General features: G+C 46.4%; 1 long non-coding RNA gene across 1 annotated transcript in view; it reads left to right on the top strand.

The window, feature by feature from the left end:
- The first annotated feature begins 11330 nt into the window (after positions 1-11330).
- LOC139266818 (uncharacterized) overlaps positions 11331-18041 on the top strand; it is a 45480-nt gene continuing 38769 nt past the window's right edge. The window contains exon 1 of the long non-coding RNA XR_011593781.1: positions 11331-11515. This is a non-coding gene — a long non-coding RNA (uncharacterized lncRNA). The remainder of the gene's footprint in view (positions 11516-18041) is intronic.

Raw genomic sequence — 18041 nt, 5'->3', positions numbered from 1 at the left:
GTGCAGATTCACCTGGACTCCAATGCAAGGTCTGTCTATCAGAAAGCTCGGTCTTTTCCATACATGATAAGGGAGAAGGTTGAAATTGAGCTTGACAGACTCCAGCGTGAAGGGATCATATCACCGGTCGTGTTTATCGAGTGGGCTAGTCCCATTGTTCCTGTGTTGAAGAGTGATGGCACTGTCAGGATTTGTGGCGACTACAAGGTTACGATTAATTGATTTTCGAAACAGAATCAGTATCCGTTACTGAGGGCTGATGACCTGTTCGCCATGCTAGCTGGTGGAAAGTTGTTCACGAAACTGGATCTGACGTAGACCTATATGACCCAGCAACTTGTCGACACTTCGAAGAAATTCACCTAAATCAACACCCATAAAGGGCTGTTCATCTACAACAGGTGTCCTTTTGGGATTCGTTCGGCTGCAGCCATATTTCAGAGGAATATGGAGAGTTTACTGAAGTCCATTCCTAGAACTGTCATGTTTCAAGATGACATTCTGATCACAGGTCTCGACACTGCTGAATATCTGAACAATCTTGAAGAAGTCCTACAGCATCTGGACAAAGTGGGACTCAGGCTGAAATGCTCCAAGTGTGTATTCATAGCACCTGAAGTCGAATTCCTCGGGAGGAAGATTGCTGCTGATGGCATCAAGCCCACTGATTCGAAAACCGAGGTCATCAAAAATGCACCCAGGCCTCAGAATGTGAGAGAGCTGCATTTGTTCCTTGGGCTACTCAACTACTTTGGTAATTTCTTACCCAGATTGAGCACTTTACTAGAGCCACTGCATGTGTTACTAAGAAAAGACGACAACTGGGTCTGGGGTGCATCTCAAGATAGAGCCTTTGAGAAAGCCAAGAATCTGCTATGTTCAAACTGCTATGTTGCTTGTTCATTATGATCCGCGTAAGCGTCTTGCATTGGCCTGTGATGCTTCATCATATGGGATTGGTTGCGTACTCCAACAAGCAAATGAATCGGGCAAGCTACAGCCTGTTTTGTATGCTTCGAGAAGTCTGTCTAAAGTGGAAAGAGCTTACTGTATGGTAGAGAAAGAAGCTTTGGCCTGTGTGTATGGTCTTCATTTTGAACTAGAAACGGATCACAAGCCACTCATTTCATTGTTTGCGGAAAACAGGTATTAATACCAATGCATCGTCCCACATTCAAAGGTGGCCGCTGACATTGTCTGCCTATGATTACGTCATCCATCATAGACCTGGTGCTGAGAATTGTGCCGATGCACTGAGTCGTCTGCCCTTACCCACAACTGAGATGGAGATGCCTCAACCCGCAGATCTACTATTAGTAATGGATGCTTTTGAGAGTGAAGGAACCCCTGTCACTGCTCAACAAGTTAGGATCTGGACCAGCCATGACCCTATTTTATCGGTTGTGAAATGGTGTGTACTCAGTGGTGATTGGTCTACAATACCTATGGAGATGCGTGAGACCAAACCTGACAAACATCACAAGGATGAGCTGTCCATTCAGTCAGACGGTTTACTGTGGGGTAATCCTGTAATCATGCCGAAGAAAGGTAGAGAAATATTTGTACATGAACTTCATAGCACTCGTCCTGGTATTGTCATGATGAAGTCCATTGCTAGGTCTCATGTATGGTGGCTTGGAATTGACTGAGATCTGGAATTATGCGTGCATCAGTGCAATACTTGCATGCAGTTAAGTAAAGTACCAGCGGAATCTCCGCTAAGTCTTTGGTCTTGGCCATCTAAACCATGGTCGAAGATCCACATTGATTTTGTGGATCCGTTCCTAGGAAACATGTTTTTTGTCGTAGTAGATGCGTATTCCAAGTGGATAGAGTATTATTATATCATCCAGCACATCTACAGCTACCATTGAGAGCCTTCATATCAGGTTTGCTACTCATGGTTTGCCTGACATTGTTGTGAGCGACAACGGATCTTCATGAAACTCAATGGCATCAGACATGTGAGATCAGCTCCATTCAAGCCTGCTTCTAATGGTCAAGCAGAGCGTGCCATTCAAACAATCAAGCAAAGTATGAAACACGTAACTCAGGGCTCACTGCAGAGACGATTGTCATGTATATTGCTCAGGTCAAGACCTCATACGCTTACTGGGGTTCCTCCAGCTGAACTATCGATGAAGAGAAATCGCAAGACCAGGCTTTCTCTTGTTCATCCTGATTTGAATGATCGTGTTGAAAACAGACGTCAAAGTCAGCAATGGTGCCATGATCTTGTTGCCGTGTCACATGACATCTCGGTCAACGATCCGGTTTATGTACTGAACTATGGTCAAGGTCCAAAGTGGATCGCCGGCACTGTTACAGCCAAGGAGGGTAACAGAGTGTTTATTGTCGTGCTCAAGAATGGGCAAACATGCAGGAAACACCTTGACCAGATTAAACTGCGGCACACGGATGAACTGGAACCGAGTGAGGAAGATGCAGTCACTGAACAACCAACCATTGTTCACTCATCAGAGGACTCTGCTGACATTACTGACTCTGAACCTTCAGTCTCTGATGTGGTCATGACCAATCCCAACAGATCGGCTACTCAGCCCTCAGTCTCAACAGACTCAGAACGCTCGCCCAGGGTCAAAGTTGAACTGAGACGATCAACTCGTGAGAGGAAAGCCCCAGACCCGTCTTAATTTGTAAAAAGACTGTTGTTAAGATTTTAAAAGGGGGATGTTATGTATTAATGCTTGGGGGTCACCAGACACCAGAGAGCACCGCAGTCTGAGGTCATTGGGCTGTACGCATGTGGCATGTGTGCTTGGTCACCTATATATAAGTTGGGTGTCTTTGTTACGCTGGCACTCTTGGGCTGGAATAAAGATGGAACAGGTTGCACCTGAGTGAGTTTACAGTAACCAGACTCTTGAGTCATTACAATTGAGATTCTAGTATTTCCCACAGAGAGCAAGGGAAACCCCAGGGTGTTCGCGCATGAAGGCTGATATGTAATATCAGAGCACTGTTAAAGATGCCTAGAAGCAGGACATTTGCTTGCTCATCAGTTGTCCCAATTACGAATAGTGCCTGCCACAGGGAGACTAAAAATGGGGAAAATACCTTGATATGGGACTCAACCCCCCCAAAAAAAGAGGTTTATTAGCTCGAGCAAAAATTCAAAGTAATAATTTTTTTTAAATCAAATATTTAATTAACCCAACGCACTGTAGTCATTTAAAAAGGATAGCAAGTAGATTCATGAGCTTTGTGAGTATGATCCTGGTGGTAGAGTAATGTAGGGAGCTGAAACATTAACACATTACACTGGAGTACTGAGATACAGGTTCACACTTCCAATTCCCACATGAAGACTCCCTCGCCTTGGTTATGCCTTTAATAGGAGCTGCCAGGCATTTCCCCACATGAAAGGAGTGAACATCAGAGAAGGAATCACTGAGGGCCCATTATCATAAGCTCCAGAGTGGCCAGAGACAGGGCAGCATTGGCCGAGACCCAGCAGAGGGTTTACTTACCTGCTTTTATCACCAGAGGAATAGGGTGTGGTGAAACAAGACCTGAAGAGGGGAAGGAAATAAAGTACAAAATAGTTTATGGGAAAACAGGAAAGATAATCAAATTAATCATCTGATATGACTCAGCTGAGACTCTTGGCTTGTTAAGGGACCTCAATGGGAAGAAGATCCACAACAATTTTGTTTGATCTGCTGTGGATGGGAGCATAAGTTTACTGGGAGATCGGTCTCCACCTCTTGTAATGTCCACTCCCAGCTTCCTGGGCCCATATAGGCAAGTATATTGTAACAGGATTCAAATTAAAGAAATGCGTCCGCTGACATGGTAGAGCGAAACGTCTGAGCAATCGTTCAAAGAGAGATGAATTGCATCGGCCAAAAAGGAACAGTAATTTTATAAAGAATTTCAGCTGATTTACAGATAGCGCTGAGGCCATCTGAACATTCTCTACCTGGGATGCTGCAGTTGGTGTTGGAAGATCTAGGCCAACATGTTTAGATCAGATGAAACTTTACAGTTTCAATTTTTTTCCCCATTTTGTTCTCTCTTCTGACAGCACTGATTTATGCTGTGGAATGATTCCAATGGTACCAGCAGCCATTCAATGCCTTACAACTGACTCGAAGTTCCTTCAACTGACCCTTAGCAAGCTCCCCGCCGGAGTGGAGCTAATTACAGAACAGATGGAAATCTTTTCAACCTCAGCTGCCTCCAGGCCAGATCCAAGGTCGTCCCATCCTCTGTCATTGAACTACGGTACATAGACAACGCTTGCGTCTGCACACACTCAGAGGCTGAACTCCAAGCCATCGTTAACACCTTCACCGAGGCGTACAAGAACATGGACCTTACGCTACACATCCGTAGGACAAAGGTCCTCTACCAACCTGATTCCACCACACAGCACTGCCCCCCCACCCCTCCCCGATTATCAAATTTCACGATGAGGCCTTGGACAACGTGGACTGTTTTCCATACCTCGGGAGCCTACTGTCAGCAAGAACAGACACCGCCGACCACGTCCAGCACCACCTTCAGTGTGCCAGTGCAGCTTTCGGTTGTCTGAGGAAGAGAGTGAAGACCAGGACCTCAAACCTGGTGCCAAGCTCATGGTCTACAGGGCAGTAGTGATACCCGCCCTCCTATATGGCTCAGAGACGTGGACTATATACAGCAGACACTTCAAAGCGCTGGAGAAATGCCTCCAACGCTGCCTCTGCAAGATCCTGCAAATCCATTGGCAGGACAGATGCATCAATGTCAATGTTCTCGCTCAGGCCAACATCCCCAGTATCGAAGCAGTGACCATGCTCGATAAGCTCCATTGGGCGAGCCACATTGTTCGCATGCCTGACAGGAGACTCCCAAAGCAAGCGCTCTACGTGGAGCTTCGACATGGCAAGCAAGCCCCAGGTGGGCAGAGAAAACGCTTCAAGGACACCCACAAAGCCTCCTTGACAAAGTGCAACATCCCCACCGACTCCTGGAAATCCCTGTCCCAAGTCTGCCCAAAATGGAGGAAGAGCATCAGGGAGGACACTGAACACCTCGAGTCCCATCGCCAAAAACAAGCGTAAACTGCGGAAGGAGCGTGCATCAACCCAGCTCCCCTATCACCCTTTCCTTCAACCACTGTCTGCCCCATCTGTGACAGAGACTGCAGGTCCTGCATTGGACTCCTCAGTCACCTGAGAACTCACTTTTAGAGTGGAAGCAAGTCATCCTCGAATCCGAGGGACTGCCTATGATGATGATGATACAACTGACTACACTTCATATAAGAGCCTAAGCAGGCTTTTTGACGAGCTGAGTCCAATCTTCCCCTCACTCAACACCCTAGCACAATTTCTAGCAGTGGGACTTAAAGTTTTCCGGAAAATATTTAAGAGATAATAAAAAACTGAAACTTTCCTGGTCTGTATGGTTCAGTACCGTATCATTGAACCTCAATTTAAAAAAAACTTGAAAGGTGATATTTTCTCTCGGATGATTAATGCTGCATCTTATTCAATTTTTGATCTAGTTTAGTGTCGAAGTATTATTTTATTGTCCAGATGAAAGTGGACAGAAGCACAGGCTCTCCCTGTGAAATCAAGCTCGGTGGAGGAAGCTGATTGTAGCCTCATCTGTTCAAGAAGAGGAAGCGTGAGTGCGTGAATGGGGCCAAGTGAATTTGTTTCACTCTGTAGGAAGAGGTGCATTGTGTATATAAGTATTCTTGGTGTTTTGTTATGAATTACATAAAAAGCTGTGAGTATTGGAAAGAAAATGAATAAGTTGATACAGGTACTGCAGAATTAACACATAATTCAGAAAAAATGTAAAGGACTTGTGTTGTTTTGACAGAAAAGCATCTAGAAGAGCACAGGCTGTTAACAATAGCAAATAGCATCTAACTGACCTTGCCATAACATCATTAAACAATCACACTGCTGGGCATGTGCAGACTTTGATATAGCATTGACGTTCAGCAATGGCATTACATGTCAGATTGTATTTGTTTGCTTGCAGTTTAAAAAAATAGATGCCTAGTAGCATTGCCTTGCACCTGCTTATTGATGGCATTCGTAACTGGCTCTGATGTGATTCCCACTGAAGAATCAAAAGGTTGTAATTTGGTCAGTAAATCTTCATATCAATCTCTTTTGAAAGAGAAGGTTGCCCCTCTTTTCGGTAGCTATTGTTTTGTTATGGCAGCTTCAAAGTTAATAAAAATCTATAAGGAAAAACAAAGCCGATGCTAATTTTTATTGATTAAGATCAATGGTGGTTGTGCTTTCAATAAATATAGGAGGGAAGAAATACTGCACCATCATTGCACTACTGGATAGATTACTATTTGATCCTTCTGTGTTGGGGCTGTCACTAGGCCCAGAACAGAACCTATGCTTGCTCTCAGCAGATGTTGGTCCTAACAAGAACATCTGGCAGGATTCCATGGGTAGCCCGGAACACCACCAGACAGCCCCAAAGTTCTGACGCTATGTGGGGTGGGCAGCGCCCATCTCCCCCAGATTGTAATTTCTTGGAGATTTCTGAATGCGGTGGAAACTTTGTGGATCCAGGTTCTGATCTAAATTCCGGCCTCCCACTGGAGTTAAACCAGAATTATGTTCTCAAGATCGTGCAATTTCTGAGCCATGTTCTTCAGTATTGTAAATTATGTTACCACCAGCTGACTCTCCATGGCAGTGAGTCTGATGTTACTCAAGGAGAGAGATTCTACCCCCATGGTCAGACAAAAATTGACAGCAAATCAAAGAAGGAGATATTAGGAGAGGAGACTAAAAGCTTGGTCAAAGAGATGTTTTTTTTAAGGAGGATCTCAAAGGACAACAGGCGCCAATGGAGAAGGGAAGGGATTGGGAGATGCCAAGTCTGGATATAAAGAATAGCTTCAGCTGGGCTGAGGCAGCGGCAGTTATTAAAGATGAAATAGCAGCGCATTTGGAAAGCAGTGACAGGATCAGACCAAGTCAACATGGATTTATGAAAGGGAAATCATGCTTGACAAATCTACTGGAATTTTTTGAGGATGTAACTAGTAGAGTGGACAAGGGAGAACTAGTGGATGTGGAGTATTTGGACTTTCAAAAGGCTTTTGACAAGGCCCCGCACAAGAGATTGGTGTGCAAAATTAAAGCACATGATATTGGAGGTAATGTACTGATGTAGATAGAGAAACATAGAAACATAGAAACATAGAGAATAGGTGCAGGAGTAGGCCATTCGGCCCTTCGAGCCTGCACCGCCATTCAATGAGTTCATGGCTGAACATGCAACTTCAGTACCCCATTCCTGCTTTCTCGCCATACCCCTTGATCCCCCTAGTAGTAAGGACTGCATCTAACTCCTTTTTGAATATATTTAGTGAATTGGCCTCAACAACTTCCTGTGGTAGAGAATTCCACAGGTTCACCACTCTCTGGGTGAAGAAGTTTCTCCTCATCTCGGTCCTAAATGGCTTACCCCTTATCCTTAGACTGTGACCCCTGGATCTGGACTACCCCAACATTGGGAACATTCTTCCTGCATCTAACCTGTCTAAACCTGTCAGAACTGGTTGGCAGACAGGAAGCAGAGTGTCGGGATAAATGGGTCCTTTTCAGAATGGCAGGCAGTGACTAGTGGGGTGCTGCAGGGCTCAGTGCTGGGACCCCAGCTATTTACAATATACATTAATGATTTAGATGAAGGAATTGAGTGTAATATCTCCAAGTTTTCAGATGACACTAAACTGGTTGGTGGTGTGAGCTGTGAGGAGGACACTTAAGAGGCTGCAGGGTGACTTGGACAGGTTAGGTGAGTGGGCAAATGCATAGCAGATGCAGTATAATGTGGATAAATGTGAGATTATCCACTTTGGTGGCAAAAACACAAAGGCAGAATATTATCTGAATGGCAGCAGATTAGGAAAAGGGGAGGTGCAACGAGACCTGGGTGTCATGGTACATCAGTCATTGAAAGTTGGCATGCAGTTACAGCAGGCAGTGAAGAAGGCAAATGGTTTGTTGGCCTTCATAGCTAGGGGTTTTGAGTATAGGAGCAGGGAGGTCTTACTGCAGTTGTACAGGGCCTTGGTGAGGCCTCACCTGGAATATTGTGTTCAGTTTTGGTCTCCTAATCTGAGGAAGGACATTCTTGCTATTGAGGGAGTGCAGCGAAGGTTCACCAGACTGATTCCCGGGATGGCTGGACTGATGTATGAGGAGAGACTGGATCGACTGGGCCTTTATTCACTGGTGTTTAGAGGGATGAGAGGGGATCTTAGAGAAACATATAAAATTCTGATGGGACTGGACAGGTTAGATGCAAGAAGAATGTTCCCGATGTTGGGGAAGTCCAGAACCAGGGGACACAGTCTAAGGATAAGGGGTAAGCCATTTAGGGCTGAGATGAGGAGAATCTTCTTCACTCAGAGAGTTGTTAACCTGTGGAATTCCCTACCGCAGAGAGTTGTTGATGCCAGTTCATTGGATATATTCAAGAGGGAGTTAGATGTGGCCCTTACGGCTAAAGGGATCAAGGGGTATGAAGAGAAAGCAGGAAAGAGGTACTGAGCTGAATGATCAGCCATGATCTTATTGAATGGTGGTGCAGGCTCGAAGGGCCGAATGGCCTACTCCTGCACCTATTTTCTATGTTTCATAGGCGGGTGAAATAACAGAGGTGGAAGTAAGCGTTTTTTTTATGGCGATCAAATAGGATGCCAAGGTTGCAAACAGTCTGGTTCAGAAGGGACTGGAATTGGTGGTGAGGGAATGGAGTTTGCATGGGGGGAGCAGGGGAGGGCCAAAGATAATGGCTTCAGACTATCTCATTTTTAACTGGAGGAAATTGCTTATCTTTCAGGACTAAATGTCGGATAAGCAGTCTGACAATATAGATGCAGTGGAGGGGTCGAGAGAGGTGGTAGAGAGTAGCGCTGGGTGTCAATCAGTGTACATTTTAGCAGGTATTACTGGATAGGGATTAAGAGCTGCATTAGTAGTATAATAGGGTATAACATTCCAAAATCCCACAATCCTACTCTGCAACTGTTAGAGTAGTATTAAATGAGTAGCAAATAGTGGTAGAGTAGTTCTTCCGAGGCATGGGAGATTAAATGCAAACAATAAACATATTATTGGCAGGCAACGCATCAGTATCGCTACAGCTAGGGTGTTTGTCAGATGGAGGATGGGCAGGGACCTGTGGCAATGGCCAGCGTCCTAGAGACAGAACTTTCAGGTTCAACTGCAGATGCCTGGAAGAACACAGGTTGACTCATCTCCAACCTCCAGTCCAACATCCTTTTATGAATAAACCTTGCAAAACTTATGCAAAACCTTTCTATGATTTTGACTGGAAACAACATACACCCACCAATTCCCCGGCTGGCTGCTGAGGTTGACTGTAGACCCAGATCTTTAGTTGCAGCTCGTGTCTCGAAGACACACCCGCTGTTTTCTGTTGCTGTTTCGATTCTGTTCCTGTACTGCATTGCACCTTCGAAAATGGGTCTTTATTCCAAAAATCAACTTTCAATCTCAAAACAGATTTCCTGTTCCCTCCTGTGATATCATCATCATAGGCAGTCCCTCAGAATTGAGGAAGACTTGCTTCCACTCTTAGAATGAGTCCTTAGGTGGCTGAACAGTCCAATACAAGAGCTACAACACCTGTCACAGGTGGGACAGACAGCCGTTGAGGGTAAGGGAGGGTGGGGCAGGTTTGCCGTACGTTCTTTCTGCTGCCTGTGCTTGTTTTGTGCATGCAGTCTGCGATGAGACTCGAGGCGCTCAGCGCCCTTCCGGATGCACTTCCTCCACTTAGGGCAGTCTTTGGCCAGGGACTCCCAGGTGTCGGTGGGGATGTTGCACTTTATCAGGGAAGCTTTGAGGGTGTCCTTGTAACGTCTCCTTGGTGTCCTTGATATCAACTCTCCTGCTGTGCAGCACAATGCAGAACCTTCTTTGGTATGAATGGTTGAGGAATATGAATGTCCTTCCTTCTTGACAGTGACCATTGAAGGTGTGAATGTTCCTCTTTTGATGCCATTGTCTGTTTTGTTTGTCTCTGACTACCACTTCCTGGTCCAGACAGGGGCATGGTCAGCTTTCCTGCTGTATAGCACAATGCATGGCCTTCCTTGGTCTCCACAGTTGAGGAATATGTGAATATCCCTGTATCTTTTCAGACAGAAAAACATTGATGGTGTGAATATCTCTCTTCTGGTGCTATTGTCTGTGTTGCATAGTTTTGCTGCAATGGCAGGGACTGTTGAATGTGTGAATGTCCATCGTCTGGTGATTAGGTCGATGGCAAGTATCATGTATCATTGTCTCCTGATGAGTCAGTTTCACGACATTGTTTGAATTGATCTGTTGCTGTCCAGCTCTTTTGCGGGCTGTAGTGCAGTTCTGGATTTTTATATTCAATAGTCCAATTTTTACCGTGGGGGGGGCGGGAGGAATGGATCCTGCAGCATTCACTGCAGATGTTTAACCAACCAATGAAATTAGACAACAGCTCTTTTTGGAGTTAGATTTCTGTCTAGGTTTATAAGAATCTCTGCTATCCTCCCAATGCCACAATGGCCTTTTCATCAAAACTACATGTGATATTGAAATCCTGTTGGCTGACCAATTGGGAACCCCGAGTTTCAAACTTTTTCTTGCTCCAGGCACAAAGGACTCCATTCTTTAAAGGGATGTGCAAGCTTTTTTCTAGGGATTTCCCTACAAAGCACTCTTGCGCTTCCCTTCTCTTTCCTACTGCAGTGCTTTGTTCTACTGGCTATGGATTCTGATTGAGGATCGTGAAGCTGTAGACACTTTTGCTTAACTCAATAGTTTAGGCTTTAAAAAAAAATCTGTGGTATAAACCCTGACATTAATTATTTTGTTCATCATTATAAAGAAACAGGGGCCGAAATTGCCCCTTTCTTTAAGAGCCGTGACTGCCTCAAAGAGGTGGCCACAGATCAGTAAGGACTCTCTGTCTAATCAGCGCAGAGTCCAGCAACATTTAATAATTTGCTCTACCTGATTTTCCTGGCGGTGATCGTCACCGCGCCACCCATGTCCCCGCCCCATCAGGCACGCGCCGACCCCCCACCCGGTCGGTGCCACTGACAGCTTTCCCCTGCGGGAAGCTGTGTGTGCCTGGGCGGCACATTTTATTTTTATTGGTCGGCTGACTCCAAGGTCAGCCTGACAATGGTGGCCATAGGTTCGCCAGGCCACCAACAGCAACCCAGCAACCCGGCACCCCCTCTTGAGTACCAGGCCGCTGACCCAGCCGAAACCCTCTTAATTAAACTACATGCATAGCCCACAGCGACCCTCCTCTTTAACTGAAGGGGAAGGACGCGCTGACGTTATCAGCGACAGCGTTGATGACTCGGAGCAACGTCCACTCTGCACCAAGGGCACTTCCACCTGCAGCCACCACCAACACGGCACCCACCGGAAAAAAAAGTTAAAGACCTGATTATTGGTCGACTCTCCGCCCCTTGGATTGGGGTGGAGAAAAGAAAACGGTAGGTGCACCACTTTTTACTCAGGGGTGGGGCAATTTCAGCCCCACAGTCTCATGGAGACACTTTTTTCCCTCTAATTTTCACTCCTCTCCTGAAAGCAGTGGCTCGTGACATAATACAGTTCCAAAGGTACTAGCAGTTCTCCAGGAGTTGCTCAGGTTGGTTGTTTAATTCACCATAGCTGGGACTGACCTCACAACTGCTCCTGCTCTGCCATCCATCGGCATCGACCAAGATTCCGCTGCACTTCCGGTGATGTTACAGGAGCAGCTCAGTGGAAATTCCCAGTCCATGTGTCGGCTGGACATTGAGTATCAGCAGGAGTACTGATTGTGACAATGTAAAATCAAACATTGATTGGGCAAAATTGGAAACTGCTACTGGAAACTGGTATGAATAGCTGCCGCTTACCAAGATTTTACTTCAGCCTTCCTTTCACATGGCCCCTAGAACAAATCTGCTAGTTTATTTTAAGTGATTGTAAAAAAATATGAATTCTTTAATGGCAAGAACAGAAGTTGAGCCAGCAAAATTGAAGACAGGAAACATCTGCAAATGCTCATATCATTACACCTACTAGCACCCACTCCCAGCTGTTGTATGGATGTTTACAAAACGATTTTTTTCACATTTGAAATATCTCAAATTTTTCTATGAATTTTTTTTTATTGGTTTTAAAAAAGAGGAATTACAGTGAGCTCCAAAATAGAGGACGATGCACCGAATGAAAAGTGAACAATTTAAGTTTTTGGGTAGGAACATCACCACGGATCTTCTTTCAGCATTTTCATCCCCTTCAGCAATTTCTAAATTCACCACTACCGCAAACTGCACTTTTGTGTACTTTAGCATTTTCTCTGTACAATTAATAGTCATAATGCCTGCAACTTAAGTTATGAAAAGCCTGTTTCCCACTGCCTTTTCAGTCTATTTACCTGCCTTTACATGTCATACTTTCTATATGTAGCACTGTTACTGAGCTGTTGGTCTGTTTTTCCGAGTTTTCGAGGTTAGCATATCTGTAAATGCCTCAGTTACACACTGCCGATAGGCCTCCTTTATATTGTAAGGCTGTTGGTACATGGAACTCGGTTAATTCAGCATCTGAAAGGTGTTCATGTTTAGTTCATTCGGTATAAAGCAAAAATGTGATTGACAGCATTGAAGAGAAAGAGAGAAAGAGAAAGAATTGCAAATAATCCTAGCAACAGCCACTGTTCAAGATTTATAGTAGTGCCATACTATAAGCTTCCCACTCCATACCATTGTAACCTATGCAAAAGAATGTTGATGTACGAGAAATATAAACATGTGTACTTAAGAATCGGCTGAAGGACGGTGCATTGACTGGAGACTACCAAATAAGGCAAGGCCACGTCCAGTTTGATAAAGAGAATAGTGTATAAAAAAGAAGCTTTTGTGTTAAGTTTAAGAAAAATAGAGAAACCTACAAGACTTGAGCGCATGTCTACATTCAGAACTGCTGGTAAAGCTCCACTTGTAAACTGCGTTATATTCTGAAGAAATTATACTCTGCTTTCAGATTGTTTTTTATGTTAAAGTAGAAAAAAATAAAGTGAATATAACCATACGACTGAATTCTTTACTACTCAACTGAACAACAAAAGATTGTTTAAAACAAAAAAGGCCTAGAAATTCAGGGGTTTAGCGCTAGCCGCTAAGGCCTGTTTTGATGAAAAAATGGCAGCCGACTCGCTTCCAGTGGGTCCCGCAGTGGCCACTATTTTGGCAAGGTCAGCAGCACTGCTATTACCATCGCTCGCTAGAGAAATAGAAATGAGGCGGGTCGTGACTGGGTGCACGATCTGCTATTATTGACGTCGCCGCTCCACTTACCACCCTCACTTAATCACGACCAGCTGACCAAGCGTTCAGCAGCAGTGCTATTTAAAGGGATCATTGACATCAACTTGCAGCTCACATGGTTACTGGCTCTGTCTTAAGTTTCTGCAACTCTTCTAAACTTGTTTAAAGTTGGTGAGGTAACAGGGAGTTTTGCTGCAAGTGGACTAATATGTCCTTACTGTACAATACAAATGCACACGAGGCCCATACAAGAGACAAGGTCACTCTGACCAGCAACCTTTATTCCAGCACTGAAGTGGAGAAGATGGGTGGAGCTTCCCCTTTTATACCTGTAAGTCCAGGTTAGGAGTGTCTCCCACAAGTTCACCACCTAGTGGTCAGTTTATACATGGATTACAATGACAGTTGAATACATGACATCACCTCCCCCCCCCCAAAGTCTTATTGGAATCACAGGTTAAGTCTCTCTGGTGGTTTACGCTCCCTTGTAGAGCGCCTGAATTGGGGCTCCGGTCGTTGGGCACTGGCCTGAGTGTCTGCTGTTTGCGGTGCCTCAGGCCTGGCCGGACTGCCCACAGTGACTGGGGTCTCCTCCACTTGGTTCCAGTGTTCGGTCACCTGTGGTGGAGTGAACTCTACATCGTGTTCTTCCTCTGCATCTTCTATGGGGTTGCTGAACCTCCGTTTTGTTTGATCCACGTGTTTGCAGCAGATTTGTCCATTTGTAAGTTTAACTACCAGAATCCTATTCCCCTCTTTGGCAATCACAATGCCTGTAAGCCATTTGGGCTCTCCAGCGTAGTTGAGGACAAAGACAGGGTCATTGACATCAATACATCGCGCCCTCGCATTCCCGTCATGGTAGTCACATTGTGACCGGCGCCTGCTCTCAACAATTTCTTTCATGGTGGGGTGTATAAGGGATACCTAGTTTGGACCGTCCTTTTCATTAGCAGCTCTGCGGGTAGAACCCCTGTGAGCGAGTGTGGTCGGAATCTATTGGCCAACAGGAGGCGTGATAAGCAGCTTTGTAGGGAACCCCCTTGGATTCTGAGCATCCCCTGTTTGATTATCTGCACTGCTTGTTCCGCCTGGCCGTTTGAGGCTGCTTGAACGGTGCCGTTCTGACATGGTTCATACCATTTCCTGCCATGAAGTCCAGGAATTCAATGCTTGTAAAGCACGGGCCATTGTCGCTGACCAAGACGTCCGGTAGACCATGGGTGGCGAACATTGCCCGTAGACTTTCTATCATGGCAGAGGATGCGCTTGAATTGAGAATGTCACACTCAATCCATTTGGAGTAGACGTCTACTACAACCAAAAACATTTTTCCCGTGAAAGGACCTGCGTAGTCCACATGGATGCGTGACCATGGCTTGGTGGACCAGGACCAGGGGCTAAGGGGGGCTTCCCTGGGCGCATTGCCCAGCGGGGCACACGTGTTGCACCTGCGAACACAAAGTTCAAGGTCTGCATCTATCTCTGGCCACCAAACGTGTGACTTGGCAAGTGCCTTCATCATGACAATGCCGGGTGCTCATTGTGGAGTTCTCGGATGAACGCCTCTCTGCCCATCTGGGGCATGACTACTCGGTTTCCCCATAGTAGGCAATCGGCCTGAATCGAGAGTTCATCCTTGCACCTGTGAAATGGTTTAAATTCCTCAGGGCATGCCCCGCACATGGCTGCCCAGTCCCCATTCAGGACACATTTCTTGACTAAAGACAGGAGCGGGTCTCTATTTGTCCAGACTTTGATCTGACGGGCTGTCACGGGTGAGCCTTCACTTTCGAAAGCTTCAACAGCCATGACCATCTCAGCAGCATGCTCGGTTGCCCCCTCGGCGGTGGCTAGTGGATGCCTGCTGAGTGCATCGGCGCAGTTTTCAGTGCCCGGTCTGTGCCGAATTGTATAGTCATAGGCGGCTAACGTGAGTGCCCACCTCTGTATGCGGGCCGATGCATTTGCATTTATGGCCTTGTTGTCGGCCAAAAGGGACGTTAGGGGTCTGTGATCTGTCTCCAGCTCAAATTTCCTGCCAAATAGGTACTGGTGCTTTTTTTTGACTGTATATACACATGCAAGTGCTTCCTTTTCTATCATCCCGTAGCCCCTTTCTGCCTGGGACAGACTTCTGGAGGCATAAGCTACCGGCTGTAACTGACCCTTGGCATTAACATGCTGCAACACACACCCGACCCCATAGGACGACGCATCGCACGTTAAAACAAGTTTCTTACATGGGTCACATAGCGTTAACAGATTGTTGGAGCATAACAAATTGCGTTCTCTATCAAAAGCCCTTTCCTGGCTGTCCCCCCAGACCCATTCGCGACCTTTGCGTAGGAGCATGTGTAGCAGCTCTAACAGCATGCTCAATTTGGGAAGAAAGTTACCAAAATAGTTCAGGAGCCCCAGGAACGAACGCAGCTTCGTCGTGTTACGGGGTCTGGGTGCTCTTTGGATCGCTTCCGTTTTGGGTGCAGTAGGGCTGATCCCGTCTGCTGCTACCCTCATCCACAGGAATTCTACCTCTCGAGCTAGGAAGGCGCACTTCGACTTTTTCAGTCGCAGACCTACCTGGTCCAGTATGCGTAGCACCTCCTCCAGGTTGTGGAGGTGTTCTTCAGTATCGCAACCCGTGATGAGGATGTCTTCTCAAAAAACCACTGTCCTTGGAATTGACTTGAGATTTTCCATGTTTCGTTGAAAGATCGCGGCGGCCGAGCGAATCCCGAACGGACATCTGTTGTACTCAAATAACCCCTTGTGTGTCGTGATGGTGGTCAGCTTCTTCGACTCACTCACCAGCTCCTGGTCATGTAAGCTGAGGTCAGGTTCAATTTTGAAAAAAGTTTGCCACCGAATAGCGTCGCAAAGAGGTCCTCCGCTCTCGATAGCGGGTACTGGTTTTGGAGTGACACCCGATTGATGGTGGCCTTATAATCACCACATATCCTGACCGACCCATCCGCCTTGAGCACCGGCACAATCGGGCTCGCCCAGTCACTGAATTCGACTGGCAAGGTGATGCCTTCCCTCAGCAGGCGGTCCAATTCGCCTTCTATCTTTTCCCGCATCACGTACGGCACCGCTCTGGCCTTATGGTGTACTGGCGTCCGGGTTTATGTGAATCACTACCTTGGTCCCCATGCAAGTGCCAATGACAGGTTGAAATAGTGAGTCAAATTTGTCCAGGACCTGTGAGCATGATATTCGCTCCACAGAAGAAATTGCATTGACATCGCCCCATTTCCAGTTCATGACAGCAAGCCAACTCCTCCCTAGCAGTGCGGGACCATCCCCCGGGACAATCCAGAGTGGCAACCTGTTCTCTGAATCTTTGTGGGTCACGACTACCATGGCGCTGCCTAGCACCGGAATGATCTCCTTTGTACATGTCTGTAGCTGTGCGTCAATCGGCAATAATTTTGGCCTCCTGGCCTTGGGCGCCCACAACTTGTCGAACTGTTTGATACTCATCAGGGGCTGGCTAGCTCCCATGTCTAGCTCCATTGATACTGGGATGCCATTGAGGAGCACTTTCATCATTATCGGTGGCGTCCTGGTGTATGAAATGTATATGTGCTCCAAATGAACTCGCTGAACTTCAGCTTCCAGCGATGTCCCCCAGTGTCCATTTGACCTCGTAGGGCTTACATTGGGCCCGTCCTCCTCGTACATCAACCTGGCTGCAGGCTTCCTGCACATACGCGCCAAGTGACCGCTGACGTTGCAATTTCTGCAGGTATATTGCTGATACCTGCAAGCTCTGGCTGTGTGTTTGCCTCCACACCTCCAACATGAGCCGTTGTTGGAAACAAAACATCCATTACCAGTCGATCATCTCTGACTGTCTCTGTAACCGTCCTTAAACCCACCATTGACAGGTGTTGATGGCCCCATTACTGGCCGCATTGTCCCTTGCAATGGCATGAATCGCCATTCAGCTAGCCATTGTCTCTGTTGAATTCCCCCTTTGGGTTCGACTACATGCTCGGGCATGTCCGATTGCCCCTGTCTGCCTGGAGAACTGTGTGCCACGTTAACAATGTTGACTCCCTGTCCATTTGCTGCACTTAAACCAAGATTTTTGTCAAACATCAATCTGGTCTCTTCCTCCCCTGAGATAAATGTCTGGGCCATCAAAGCCGCCATTTCCAGGGTCAAGTCTTTGGTCTCAATCAGTTTCCTGAAAACCCCAGCGTGCCCGATGCCCTCAATAAAAAAGTCTTGGAGCATCTCCGCTCTGCATGCATCTGGGAACTTACATAGGCTCGCCAGTCGCCGGAGGTCTGCCACGAAGCCTGGAATGCTTTGCCCTTCTCGCCGCCGGTGCGTGTAAAACAGGTGTCTCGCCATGTGCATGCTGCTCGCCGGTTTAAAGTGTTCCCCAATCAACTTACTGAGCTCTTCAAAAGTCTTGTCCGCCGGCTTCTCTGGCGCTAGAAGGTCTTTCATCAGGGAGTACGTCCTGGATCCACAAACCGTCAGGAGATGAGCCCTGCGTTTGTCGGCCGAATCCTGTCCCAGCCATTCCTTAGTGACGAAACTTTGCTGTAGTCTCTCAATAAAATCGTCACAATCATCACCAACACAGTACCCCTTTTCTGTGCTGCTAGTGACCATGCTCGCGTAGTTTAAATCCCAGTTTCTCGTAGCCAATAATATGTTCTTACTATACAGTATAAATGCA

Source organism: Pristiophorus japonicus, chromosome 7 (assembly GCF_044704955.1).
Source record: "Pristiophorus japonicus isolate sPriJap1 chromosome 7, sPriJap1.hap1, whole genome shotgun sequence".
Taxonomy (NCBI): Eukaryota; Metazoa; Chordata; class Chondrichthyes; family Pristiophoridae; genus Pristiophorus; species Pristiophorus japonicus.
This window is presented reverse-complemented; position numbering and strand designations above follow the sequence as displayed.